A 15,038-nucleotide genomic window follows, 5' to 3' on the forward strand; every position below is an offset into this window, starting at 1 on the left:
TTGGAAAAGTCAAGGCAGGGGTGGCTGCCTTCAGCCAAGTCCTGTCCTTTGCCTTCCCACAGGATACCTTTAAACGGAAGTTGGAAAGTGCCAGTCCAATCAGCCAGCAAGGCTATGATTCTACCTCTTCAGTGTTGCCCAAGTCACACACAAGCCAAACACATGACCGAACAAGGGGGCTGGGCAGAGAGAAGTCGGGCAGTAGGCCACAGAATGGGATTAGAAAACTACAGAAGTAAAATTGAGGAAAGCCCCTATTTTGGACAGTTTGGCCACGGGATATCTGCATGCTTTCCTCCTCACTTGTGAGATGGGACGGGAGCTAGCCTGTCTGAGCTTCTGAACAGTTCCAGCTGTCATCTAACCCAGGCTGTGCACCGGGCCTGGGCGTCCCCGGAAATCCTGCTTCAGAAGCACTGCCGTTTCTGGGTGGATGCCCGTGCACAGCCCGGATCGTGGCCTGGCCCAAGCTGCCATCCCCTGCCTGGTTCTCAGCCTTTGTATTTATGCACCAGCTGTGGTTGCAGGCCCCTTCATCAAGGTAGCTGAGCTGCCAGGACCACCCTTAGGAAGGAGCTCTTACCGTAGATTCCAAACTGGGCATTCCCGTTCCAGTAGCTGGGCACCCCCAGCATCTGCTATGCTGACCCTCAGATGGGGAGCGTGCTTGCTACGCTGATCCTCCAAAGCAGAGGTTCTCGGCCAGGGGCTACGTGGTCTCCGGGGGGACATCTTGCAGCGTTCGGAGATGTTTGTGGTTGTCGCACTAGGAGAAGAGGTGCTGCTAGCAACCAAAGGGTTTGTGATCAGGGATGTAACTGGACATCCCACAATGCACAGGACAGCAGCCACCACAGGAGTTATCTACCCCAAAATGCCGGCAGTGCCAAGGTTGTAAGACTTTTAGTCTCTGCTTTTGTCAGATCTCCAACCCTTTAAAACAGTGGTCTGCAAACTCATTAGTCAACAGAGCCAAATGATTAAAATTTCTTTTGAGAGCCACATTTTTTAAACTTAAACTTCTTCTAATGTCACTTCTTCAAAATAGACTCACCCAGGCCATGGTATTTTGTGGAAGAGCCACACTCAAGGGGCCAAAGAGCCGCATGTGGCTTGCAAGCCACAGTTTGCTGACCACAGCCTTAGAACAAACAATAGTTTACATTTCTATGCATAAGAATCACTTAGGGCACCTATAATTTCCAAGGCCCATCCTTAGAGATAGCAAGTCTAGGGTTGGGCACCAAATTTGACATTTGAATAAGCACTCCTGGTAATTCTAAAGCAAGTGATCTGAACCACACTTGGAGAAACACTACCCTGAAGAAACGAAGTCTCTCCAGCACCAGCGGCTGATGGGTTTCCCTGGCACGAACATCTGTCTTAATTTCTGCATATAGTGGTTCCTGGGTCCCTTGTCACAGGGCTCACCCTCGTGTCCCCCAGTGCCTGCCCCCATGCCAGGTGGCAGAACTTACAGATTGAATTCCTGGCAACTAGGAAGTTACATATTTAAAATATGCATTGCCCCTCCTCAACCTGCTCATGTGGCTCAGTGGTTGAGTGTCGACCTATGAACCAGGAGGTCATGGTTCAATTCCTGGTAAGGGCACATGCCTGGGTTGTGGGCTCCATCCCAGAGTGGGGCATGCAAGAGGCAACTGATCAATGATTCTCATTATTAATGTTTCTATCTTCCTCTCCCTCTCTGAAGTCAATAAAAATATTTTTAAAAAATAAAAATAAAATATGCATTGCCTGCCCTCATGGAGTTTACTCATGAGCTAGTAAAGGAGGACAAATGAGTAAAAAAGTCAGGGACAGATAAATGTTCCTTCCCAGTTTCCATCATTGCACTTCATACAAACCCCCGTTTTCAGCACAGTTAGTCTTGGGAAAGTGGCCAGCGTTAAGAAGGAATGCACCTAAACTGTCACATGGTCCACATTTTCCCATCTTATGCATGAGGAAATAATGAGAGGTTCTGTTTAAAGCACTTGAAATCTGGCCAAGCATTTTCCTGATTTACCGGTCTACCAATCTTATCTAAAAGAGAAAGACAAATATCTCATGATTTCACTTGCATGTGGTGTCTAAAACACAAAGCAAACAGATCATAGATAGAGAGAACAGACTGGTGGTTGCCAAAGGGAACAAAGGGAGAGAGGACGGGTGAAGGGTATTAAGAGGAAAAAAACACCAGATATAATTAATACACAAGGATGAAATAAACACTACAGGGAATACGGTCAATATAACTTCATATGGTGACATGGTAATACACATCATGGTGATCATTTTGTAATATATAAAAATAATAGAATCACTATGTTGTACACCTGAAACTCATGAAATATTGTGTGTCAACTATAACTTTTTTAGAAGCTTACCTACAATAAAAGCACTAACCGAAGAAAAAGCTTCCCACACCCAATTTTGACTGCCCACATTTCTCAGATTTGGTCATTTCAGTTTTTCTATCTCTACGTTTATTGACCTACTATCTACCATCTCCAAACTGCTGTTAAACCATTCTGTTGGTTTTTAAATTCCAGACACTATTTTTCACTTCTAGAATCCATTTGATCCTACTGTTAAAGTTTTCTCTGTTGAAACGTTCTATGCACTAAGAGGGTTGGAGGGGAGGGGGGGGGGCGTTGTTTTGGTCTGGGGCAGAGTTATAAAAGCTACCTTAAAAATCCTGTCCACCAGCCCCAAGAGACTGGGAGAGTGTTATGTTAAGTGAAATAAGCCTGTTAGAGAAAGACAAGTATCACATGATCTCATTCATATGTGGAATTTAAAGAACTAAAGAAACTGATGAACAAAATAGATCCAGAGACATAGAAGCATGGAACAAATGAATCAGAGGGATTGTGTAGTAGGTGGGTGGATGGGAAGTGATTGGCCAAAGAATTTATATGCATGTATGCATAATCCATGGACACAGATAATAATAGTGTGGTAAAAGCCTGGGTCGAAGGGTGCATCTATATAATTTCACAATAAAGAGAATGTTTTTTTAATCCTTGTCCACCAACTCCAACATCCAGGTCACCTGGGGATTGTTCTTCACTGATTGCCATTTCTTTTGAGTATGTTTCTTCATGTGCCTGATAATTGGGTTGTACTCTGGACATTACAAATAATGCATTATAGAGACAGTGGACTCTGTTTTGTTCCACTGAATACTTGTTTGTTTGTGTAACAGGCAGTTAACTTGGTTGATCTCACACTCTAAATCCTGTCTCCTCTACGGTGGGCAAAGGAAATCTCTGCACACTTTTCTGTTTAGGCTGGCCTGCTTGGAGTCTGTCCGGAGGCTGTGGGGTTCAGTGTGGTCGCCCTCTAGTTCTCCCCTTTTCAGCATTTCCTCCTCCTTTTCCCAGATGCTTTGGTCACTCTGACCTCTGTCCTCTGATTCCTCCACTGGAAAGACTTGAGGTTTCCATGAGTTTTAATTACTCTCAGTGGCACTGCCTTTGGGTCTGTCCTAAGTTGAAAAGAGTTAAGAATATGATTCCCTTCTTACCCAGAGTGAACTCCCCTCCAGTTTCTGCCTGCTTTGGTCACTCTCCATTACATTTAGATAATATTTAATATTTGTCCAAAGTATAAATGTTTGTGTGTGTCAAAGGTCAGTGTAGTAAAAGCTACTCCATAACTGGCTCAAACTCTATCAAGGACCTGCCTGGGCTTTTCTAGGTACAGATACCATCACACCAGGTAAACTTGCACCCCCTCTCCCCCCAATATGATGGAGTTCCGTGTCAGGCCCAGTGTAGACACTAGTCATCCCATGGCTTCAACTCCCTGTTGCAGAAATTACATTTACTCAATCATTCTAAACACTGATGTCACAGAAGAACCTATTAAAATGTGCTGACTTAATTCTCTATTATATTCACCAAATTATGATGACATGATAGTTTTCTTAACTGAGACGGTAAATCAGAAATGACTTTCTTTTCATGATATCATTATTTTATGTTCTTATCCTAATCAACAATATTAGCCTGAGAGGCTTCATGCAGGTAAAGTCCATTAAAACATTTGGGGGCTCACACATATTGAAATCCATTTCATGAAAAGGTTAGAAACCAAAAGAATAATTCCATAAAAGAAGAGATTTCTTCTCTCACCCATCTATTAGCTTACAAGTTTTTTGAAAGCGCGCATTTCATGAAAGGAACTTGATGGTGTGAAGGCAGGTTTTGCTTTTTGGCATTTCTGTGTGCTCTACACCAGGATCTCTGCCACTATTAGTGTATTTCCGTTTAATTGTATGGCACTAGGGCCCTTTATTACTGAGGCTTGTTTTCTTTGAAGGAGAAACAATAGGCTTTCTTCTTTCCAGTTAGCTGTGTGTTTTAACACTGCCCTTGTGTTTCTGGAAGAAAACATATTCTTTTCAGAGCGTACAGCGAGGACTTATAAATCGAAATCTGCAGGGGTGTTCCTGACAGCGGTTCACAGATCTAATGAGGTTGTGCAATCCTGTGCCAAGCGCTGCCGGGAGAGAGCAGGGTGCAGTGCTCTTGCTAGTGTTTATTTTTCCATCGTGGTTTCCTCATTCCGGTCCTCAGAACAAGTGGAATTGTAAGGAGGAGAACCGAGTAAACAAAACACATCTCTTCATTCCTTTAGAAAGGTGGAGACTTAAGTAAGACTCCAGAGTCAGGAATCAAGTCATAACTGCTAACCTTGGCCCCCTCACTGCACCTGCCAAATTGATAGGAAATGCATAATTGCCGTCACGTCGGAGTGCCTTACACTTCCACTGTCTTCTGTCTTCTTCTTCTTTAGGATTCCCTTATGCTTGTCTCACAGGATTAGTCCCTATTTTCTTACCCTGCTCCTAAATATATTCCTTCAAGGCATTTCCCCCACTTTTTGTTTTTTGTTTGGTTTGGTTTCTGTTTTACTGATACTAGAAAACACACACACACACACACACACACACACACATACACATACACACGTACATACACACACATACACGCATACACACATACATACACACACATACACACATACACACACACACACACACAGGGATCTACCTGGAGAACTCAGAGAGTAGTTTAGCCAGCCACTGGCACTCACGCAGGCTGAGGCTACCTGTGATGTCTAAAGTGTGGTGGCTTGTATTGGAAACAGCCAGTGGACCTCAGACCAGCCTAAGCCCGTAGGCTGTTCAGCGGTTCCTCGGCCCACAGGCCCTAGTTCAGATCAGTGTTAAAGCACAGCAGCTGGACGGTGGGAACGTATCCTTTCCCTTTGTTGTTTAGGAAAATAATTTCCCCAGTTACCTACAGAATCAGAACCTTCTTGCATGCTGCCTTGTTCCTCATTTTTTAACCTCAAATCCTCTCTAGAAGGCCTGCAACATGTCCCATCGCTGCCTCAGCCTCTTCCAGCTCTGCACCCAGGATTACCCACTCTCCTCTACCGCGTTCGCTTTCCTGTCATAACCTCATGCCACTCTTCTGAGCTCTTTCACAACCCAGAAAAATGGGCAAAGACTTAAGCACTTAGCAGAAGGGTCAACAAAAATTTCCAATAAACAAACTTCCTCTCGACCCGCCCATGAAAATGCCCCTTCTGATTTTACGGGTGCTGAATTCAGCTCTCATCCTAGAGTTGGAGGGTCCATACCATGGCTCCAGGTCCCGGTTTGAAACTCCTCCTGACTTATCCACCCGGGCCTAGAGCACCTAGTGCCCACCAGTGGCCACTGCAGTTCTGCACCCCTCACTCGTCATCATGCCTGGACCCCACTGAGCTCCATCCTCCATGCCAGTGACTTCAGCATCCACACCGTGTGACCTTACATCTGGCTGCCTTGAAAGTCTGTCGCCTCTGTTCCGCTGATCTTTCCCTCGCCCTTAAGTGAACTACAGAGCAGTAGGTTACAGCTTTTGCTACACCTTCCTCCTAGATTGCAAATCCTCATCCCAACTCAGAATGACACTCTTGAAATATGCTGTTCACCCTTTACCCATTGCACTTCTCACTGTAAAAGCTTTTCTTTTCTTCTTTTTTTAATCCTCACCTGAGGATATATTTCCATTGATTTTTTTTTCTTTTTAAGAGAGAATGGAGCCGAAACCGGTTTGGCTCAGTAGATAGAGCGTTGGCCTGAGGACTGAAAGGTCCCAGGTTTGATTCCAGTCAGGGGCATGTACCTTGGTTGAGGGCACATCCCCGGTAGAAGGTGTACAAGAGGCAGCTGATCGATGATTCTCTCTCATCGATGTTTCTAACTCTCTATCCCTCTCTCTTCCTCTCTGTAAAAAATCAATAGAATATATTAAGAGAGAGAGAGAGAGAGAGAGAGAGAGAGAGAGAGAGAGAGAGAATAGAAGAGAGACAAAGAGAAATATTGATGTGAGAGAAACATGTCAATTGGTTGCCTCCTGCACACGCCCCTATTAGGGCCCAGGGAGGAGCCTGCAACCTAGTACTTGCCCTTGACCACAATCAAACCTGGACCATTTGGTCAGTAGGCCAACATTCTAGCCACTGAGCCAAACCAGCTAGGACCACTGTAAATGTTTTGAAATGTACTTTCTCGGTCTTAAGCCCTCTGTGTTACTAGATTTAATTTTCTGCAGTTAATGTTTTATTTCTAAGCCTAATGAATTTTTTCTCTTTAGTACAGTATATAATTAATAGTTATTGAGTTCATAAAATAAAAAGTATTTTACAACCCAATGTTGATATTTTCCTATGCAACAAACATCTTACCTATAAGAAATCCCACATCTTGTCATGTTCCAAGTGTAATCAGGATCCTGTTTTTTCTCTTTAATATTAAAAAAAAAATTGCTGTTTGATTTGCTATACAGTGTAAGTAAGAAATGAAAGATGAAAACTCATCTTACATGTCTGAGGACACATTTCCTACTCTGTCTTCTGCTCCTCCTCCCCTGCCCCATTACTGCAACTCACATGCAGGAGTTGGAGGGATGGTGCTGATGGACCTACCACTTACTCCATAGAGCCACAAACTGAATACACTGACTGCTCTTCTCTTCTTTCCTGGGATTTCTCCTCTCCTATCAAACCCAACAAGTTTTACCTTGATTTTATAAAACTAGAGCTTCCTGTTACCATGAATGGCACTCATTAAAACAAAAGAAACCAGCATCAAAATGAAAAGGGTACCCACTGTATGGGAGAACATATTTGTCAATGATGCATCTGATAAGGGGTTAATTTCTAAAATATATAAAGTACTCCTACAACTCAACAAAAGGAAGACAGACAATCCAATTAAAAAATTGGCAGGACCTGAATAGACACTTCTCCAAAGAGGACATACAAATGGACAAGAGACACATGAAAAAATGCTCAGTGTCACAAATCATCAGACAGGTGCAAGTTAAAATGACAATGAGGTATCACCTCACAACTGCCAGAATGGCTACCATCAGTAAACCTACAAACAGAACTCAGCAGCCCTGGTACAATTATGCAGAAGTTACAAATAGTTATATTCATCCAGAGTTGGGGTTTCACAGCATGGGCAATGAAAGGACAAACAGCAAGAGCATCTAATACACAGGCAAGTGAGTGGCTGAAATGATGGACCACGGAATCTAGCTGGAGAGGGATGGGAGACTGATGGGTGGGAAGAAAGCAGATAGGCTGCTGAAAGCAGAAAGACTCAGCAGAGAACAGATGTAATTAAGTGAACAATCTAAAAAGCTAAGAGGTCAATCTAGACTCTAAATGTAGCTGGTCTTGTGTAGGATAGATGTCTTTCATTGTAGTCCTTCCTTTTTATAAAATACTTTAAATCAGAACTAGATGACTTACCAATGTTTTGTGGCCCGGTCTGAGAATTTAGTGTCATGGTTAGGTATGTCTTGGAATCAGGACCTAAGCATAGTTACTTTACCTATGCCTCAGATTTCTCAACCATGAGATGAGGCGGTAACAGCACTTACTTCATATTCATACGGAAAATGGATAGTGATTTCCAAACACCTGACTTTAAAATGTTTAGAAAATAGGGAGGCAGGGCAGGGGCAGGGGCTGGCTAGGAGAGAGGTCAATGTGGGGGGAGGAAGGGGGAAATGGGGACATATGTAATACTTTCAACAATAAAGATGTTTTTAAAATTTTTGGAAAACAATCCATTTGTAATTTGGCGATACCTTGCGTTATTTTAAACACCTTTTGGTATATGATGTTAATGCAGTTCCTTTAGCTGTTTTATTTATTCGAAAGTATTTGTTATTGAGTGCTATTATGAGCCAGACCCTGTTCCAGGTGCTAAGACCAAGCAGCAAACAAAACAAAACCCATGCCCCGGGTAGCTTACATTCTAGTCAAAAGAGGCCAGATGCTAAACAAATGAAATGTAAATATGCCTAGGCCAGATGGTGGTGATGGTTGGAGTCAGGCCAAGTGGGGAAAGGAGGATAAGGAGGACCTGCGGAGCCGTGTATTACATATAATATCACATATAATGCTGTAGGAAGGCATCCAGAAAAAGGGGCTACTTGAGCATTTGCCTGGGCCACGGAGTTATACGTAGGAAAGAACATTGCAGAGAGGGGGAGCACCAAGCACGAAGCTCCTCAGGTGGGACATACTTGTCATGTTTGAAGTCCGTATGCAAGGCCAGTGTGGCCAAGCATGATGGGAAAAGGTGGAGCTGGTAGGACATGAGATCAGAGGCTAGCCCGACCCTGAGTGACCTTGTAGGTCAAGATCACTGGCTCTCGCCGAAACCGGTTTGGCTCAGTGGTAGAGCGTCGGTCTGCGGACTGAAAGGTCCCAGGTTCAATTCCGGTCAGGGGCATGTACATTGGTTGTGGGCACATCCCCAGTAGGGGTGTGCAAGAGGCAGCTGGTTGATGTTTCTCTCTCATCGACGTTTCTAGCTCTCTATCTCTCTCCCTTCCTCCTCTCTGTAAAATATCAATTTTTTTAAAAAAAAGATCACTGGCTCTCATTCACTGGAGAATTCTGAGGAGAAGAGTGATATGATCTGATGTATGTGGATAGTAGACAGGGAATGGGAAAAGGCAGGGGAACCAATTACAAGGTTATTGCAATGGTTCAGAGGAGAATCGCTTGGACCCACGCAGGAGCAGAAGCGGTGAGAAGTGGCTGGATTCTGCAATAATGTATTTTGAAGGTAGAGCCAAAAGGACTTGCCCGTGTGCTGGGTGTGTGGTAAGAAAGAAGAGTCAAAGGTGATTGCAAGATTTCTGGCCTAAGCAAACTAGAAAGTGAAATAGGGAAGATTGAGAAAGCGACAGTGTGGGTATTTATACTCTTAATTTTGCTCTTTGGCACCTGTCTCATGCTCTGTTTTACTATTATAGTCTCTTGCAGCACAGAATGCAGGCGTTCACCAACCAGAAGGCGTTCATCAATTCAGATCTATCTGGCACTGAATTCAGAACCGAACACCAGAACCTTTGAGACCCCGGGTAGACTCCCCTAAAAGACGATGCCCCCTCACAGCTGGAAGTAGTTATCAAAGATAGACCTCCAGTCCCTAACCCCCTGCCTGGACTCTCAATTTTTTAAATACAGCCCCTGACCCCCTGCCTAGACTCTCAATTTTTTAAAATATAATATATCAAAGAGTCTGGAATGTGAGATTCTCCCTCTCCCCACCCCCAACTGGTGGGCGGAGTTATGACATTACTGGCATCTGCCACAGAGACATCCCCAAGACATTGACCCACCAATCAGCGCGTGCCAAAGTGTCCTGGAGAACACCCCTTCCTGTTGCACCCTGAGTCCAACCTTTCCTGTTCCTCCCCTTAAAAAAGATCGGCCACGTGTTGCTTCTTTCCATCGCCATCTATGGAGGCAGCCCAACTGGGTCCTTTCTCTTCTCCCCACTCTTTCAATTCTGATTTCTCTACCTCCATAATGAGTCCCACTCATTACTGGGGAATAAACTTTCCTTTAACATGTAAGAGAGAGAGAGAGAGAGAGAGAGAGAGAGAGAGAGAGAGAGAGAGAGAGAGAGAGAGAGAGAGAGAGGGAAATCGACAGTGTGGAATGGGACACAGAGAAAAGAGAGAAGAGAGTTAGTTTTCAGACATGATAAGTTTAAGATGCCTATGAGATATGCACAGTGGGTGATGTCGAGAAGACAGCTAGCTATAAGAGTCTGAGTTTGGGGAACCGATCTGCGCTAGGCACACAGATTGGAGAGTCATCGATATAACAAAGGCACTGAAGTCATCAGATTGGATGAGATCACATAAGGGGTGAGCATCGGTAAAGAAAATAAGGCATGAGAAGACTGAGTCCAGGGGCACCCCTACAGACAGAGGTCAGCTGATCAGGAGAAACCAACCGAGGTTTTTCAAGAAGTAGCCAGTGAGGAAAAGAAGAATCAACAGAAAATGGTATCCCAAGAAAAATGAAGTGCTCTACTATCTAAGATATAATTGTGGAATTGGTTAGTAAGATAAAATAGAGGCCAAGAACATTGCAAGAGAAGAGGTCCAGAAACAAGAATATTGAAAGGATTGTCTCTGTGACATTTTAATCACCAAGAATGTTGACAAGAGAAAAATAAAACATAAAAATAAAAAAAGAATGTTGACGGGAATCATATTAGAAACAGTGGCAGTGAGTCAGGTGTGAAAATTTTTCAAGGGATGAGGGGAAGCAGGTGTTTTGGATGTTGGTAACATCAAGTTAGCATGTGAAGGTGTTGTTATTCAACTAGTTCTTAACGTACAAAAATGGCAATTTCATATGGTTCAACCTAATATAACTGAATATATATAAACTAGAGGCCCAATGCACAAAATTCATGTAAGGGGCTCGGCCCTCAGCCCCATAGCCCCGACTTAGTCTGGAAGGTTGTCCAGACGGTTGTTCTGCTGTTTGGTCTAATTAGCATATTAGCACTTTATTATTAATATATAGGGTTATATAGAATATGTCTGAATTACGATCAGCCTCAAATATATATATATATTTATAATTTTCTTTTTAAGTTATAAAGTCCCTGAGATCAAGAATCCACATTTTATCTCATGTGTATCCTTCATACCACCTAGTGATCTGCTTGGTCCTTTTAGTTGGTCATAGAGCCCTTCACATACATACATTGTTACTATACTAGAGGCCTGGTGCACGAATTTGTGCATGGGGGTCCCTTATCGGAGCCATCTTGCTCAGTCCTGGGGTTATCAGGGCCAATCGAGGCCAGTTGGTCAGAGGGAGGGACTGAGGGAGGTTGGCCAGCCACAGGAAGTTGGTTGTGGGAGTGCACTAACCACCAGGGGGCAGCTCCTGCATTAAGCATCTGCCCCCTGGTGGTCAGTGCAGGTCACAGTTCAGTTGACTGTTCATAATGGTGCTTAGGCTTTTACATATATAGATTTGCTATTGCTAACTTCTGTTGTCATTTCAGGGTGATACTTCCTCTCCTTACCATTTCAAGTTGGGAAACAATTAAAAAATAGATTGATCAGATGGGGATCAATCGTAATTTCAATGACGATTACACTGAAATAAAGAAAACAGCTCGGACCTGAGAGCAAGAAGGAACCCAACTCTTTCTCCTCTGGAATGACCTCACACACTCAGTCACTTGACAAATGAAAACTGCCTGCCAAGGGCACAGCCATTTTCCAACAGGAAAGGGATCTCTGAGGGCAGGAGCATCTGGGCTGGGGAGCAGCAGACACAAGACCTTACAGGGGCTCCGCTCTTTGTCTACCTTCTCTCCGCTCTCCCAGCGCCAGCCCTCCGCGTGCTTTCTTTAGTCTTTGTAGCCAGGACATTAACATGGTGTGTTTCAAGTTTGTTGGAGAAGTTCCAATTTTGTTATAGATATATATTTTATTGATTTTGTACAGAGAGGAAAGGAGAGAGAGAGTTAGAAATATCGATGAGAGAGAGTCATCAATCAGCTGCCTCTTGCACACCCCCTACTGGGGATATGCCCGCAACCAAGGTACATGCCCTTGACCGGAATCGAACCCAGGTCCCTTCAGTCCCCAAACCGATCTCGGCAGAAGTTCCAATTTTGGAAGATGTGGTCAAAGGCACCAACTACTTCCCCTGCCACTCTGGTCACCGGGCTGCTTCCCGAGCTGACCACTGTGGGCAGGCAGGTCTGAGTGACAGGGCCAGAGAGGCCGGGCCACAGTGACCCTTCCAGCTACTTACCACTTAGGTAAGTCACTCCTCCCTAGGGACACAAGAATTGAGGGAACTGGAGAGAAAAGCAGACATTCTCTTTCTCCCCGCAACCCCCCTCCCCCCAAACATTTGACAGTAGATCCAGATTTTGTGAGGCCTGAAGCTTATACAATTTGGATTGTCTTCTTTAATAAAAAGAATTGCAAGTGCAAAATTAGGTAGAAGGCTTGGAAGAGGCCAGAGCAAGGGAGGTCCTGGAACTTACGTGGTATAGGTTTACAATAAATCCTCCTCTGCTTTTGAGAAGGTAGAAATACCTATTCTGGTATATCTGTGAGGATACTCTCAGATACAATAATTCAGCCTGCAATCAAACCAACTTGACCTGGCTTAAACGATAAAGAAGAATGGTGGCTCACGTTAATGAAGAGTCCAGCTGTTGGACAGGCTCCGTGAATGGCTGATCTAGCAGCTGAACAATGCCTTAATGACCCAGTGTCTTTCCATCTCTCTTCTGTGCTGCCCACAGGATCTGTTCATCCTCAGGGGCCTCCCCTACACGTTTACAGCATGAATGTCAGCAGCAATGGGGACTCCCAGCTTACTTTTTCTTTCCTGTTAGAAAAGACAAGTGCCTCAATTGTAGGACAAATATGTATATATATATCTGAAAGGTAAGTTAAAAGTGATGGGTAATTAAGCTAAGTATTTTATTTTGACATTACATGGGGAGAACAATTAGATTAAATATGAGCACTAAATTAGTAGGTGTGCAATAAAATACCTTGAGCAGAAGGTAATGATTTAACATACTTTTCTATGGAAAAGTAAAGCCAAACACAAGTACTCTCTTCGTGAGATAAAGCTACTGGAGAGAAAGAATCATGTGATAATTTTGCATGACCTCTCATTTTCCATTTTTTCCCTCCATCTTTTATTCTCCTGAAAACATGAACAAAAATCCAAGCTTGGAAACTCAAGAGTACATTTTAAATATACTAAGCATTTTTTCTTGAAACAAAAGCACTAGAGTTGGCAATGACTCTGGTGATGTTTATATTTAGAACTATGTTTCTTGATCCAGAATGCGTTTTTTAATATTCAGTTTCATAAATCAAGTCATACCTGTTCTGGTTAATGTGGTGTTGTGATGTGCGATAGATTTCATGGAGGGTGGGGTGGCTAGATCGCGATGGTTTTAAATCAAGGCTCCAGCTCAGGAAGCTAGGAATGTTAGGTAGGAGATTGGAGAAGGTCCATAGCGTGCCAGGCACTTCAGCTATTCTGATAAACAATTTGATTACTGATGCTGACTCTTGCATGCTAAACAGGTCACCCAAACCTGATACTTGATGCTTGCTGTGAAGGCAGTATTTGAACCACCCTTCCCGTGGACACAGCCATTCATTTGTCCATTTAAATACCATTTTATGTTAATGTGTCAGGATACCTCCAACCATGGCAGGGTTTCCTGTGGCCACACGCCTCGCCTCGGCTTTCTGTGCATTTCTAGTGTTGAATGATTGATGAGGTTAAAAACAAACAAACAAACAAACGAACAAAAAAGGATGTGTTGTAAGAAAAAATAATGCACAAAATAGCATAATTTTAGGAAAGTAGAATAAATTCTTAACTTGTCTGAAAATAGAATAAATAGCATAGAAAAGGCCTTTGAAAGTTAAATGCAAAATTATATGAAAATTGTGCCTAAGAACATTATGACAATTAAAATAGGATTTCTGCATAAGGATTCTGATTTTGCCACGAATTAACATCCTCGCACAGGGGAAAAAAAAAAAAGTTCAAAGTGCCCTCAGTAGCAATAAACGTCAAGTTGTAAATGTAGGTGACCAATCTGTAATCCAAATAGCTATCTATATGTATAAAAGCCCAGTGACTAGAACGACCAGAATGACTGGTGGCTTTGACATGCACTGCGGCAGCCAGCCAGCTGGATCCGGGCCCCAATCAGCCCCTCCCGAAGCCAGCCAGGCCCCCAACACCCTGAACAGGGGCGGGGCCAGCCTCCAACCAGCAGCCTCTTACCCACACTGGCCCTGCCCGATGGGCCCCCATCAGGGCCGGCCAGCTGGACCCCACCAGTGCACAATTTCGTGGACCAGGCCTCTAGTATATCCTATCTAATAAAGGGGGAATATTCTAATTGACCATCACGTCCTCAGAAAGACGGCGGCGTCCATAGCCAATAAGGAGGGAATATGCTAATTGACTGCCATGCCCTCTAAAGATGGTGGCACCCAGAGCCACAAGATGGTGGCGCCCAGTCCCCTCAGCCCCACTGGTGTAGCAGGCAGGCAGCATAGCTGGGCCCGCCCCCAGGCAGCTCTGGCTGCTCCGTGTGCCTGCCTTTGGAGTGCTCCAGTCCCCTCAGCCGCCCAGGGCCAGCCCGAGGCACAGGCAAGCCTCAGATGTCAGCTTCTCAGCCGCCCAGGGCTGCCAGAGGCTCAGGTAACCGGGGCTGAACGAGGCGGCTTGTGCTGCCAGCAGTGGCAGCAGCAGAGGTGTGATGGAGGCATTGCCTTCCCCTGATCGCCTGGTCACCTCCCATCCATGAGTGTTCCTGGACTGTGAGAGGGGCCAGGCCAGGCTGAAAGGACCATCGCCCTCCCCCTCCCCCGCCCCACCAGTGAATGAATTTTCATGCACCGGGCCTCTAGTTTATACACTAAAAGACAGGAGTGCTCCAGGTCCAACAGAATTTGACCTATTCACACATTACACAGGTGCCCAGAGTGAAGCCAGGGGCTTTACCATGGCTCCTAATGGCCCATATAATCTGCCCTAACCTACTTCCCTCTCAGACCTGTCTACTTCTTTCCCGTCTTCCTTCTGCTCCACCCACACCGATGTACTGCATTGGCAGAACGCGCAGGCAC

The sequence above is a fragment of the Pipistrellus hanaki genome, assembly GCF_964339955.1.
Source record: "Pipistrellus hanaki genome assembly, chromosome: 3".
NCBI lineage: Eukaryota > Metazoa > Chordata > Mammalia > Chiroptera > Vespertilionidae > Pipistrellus > Pipistrellus hanaki.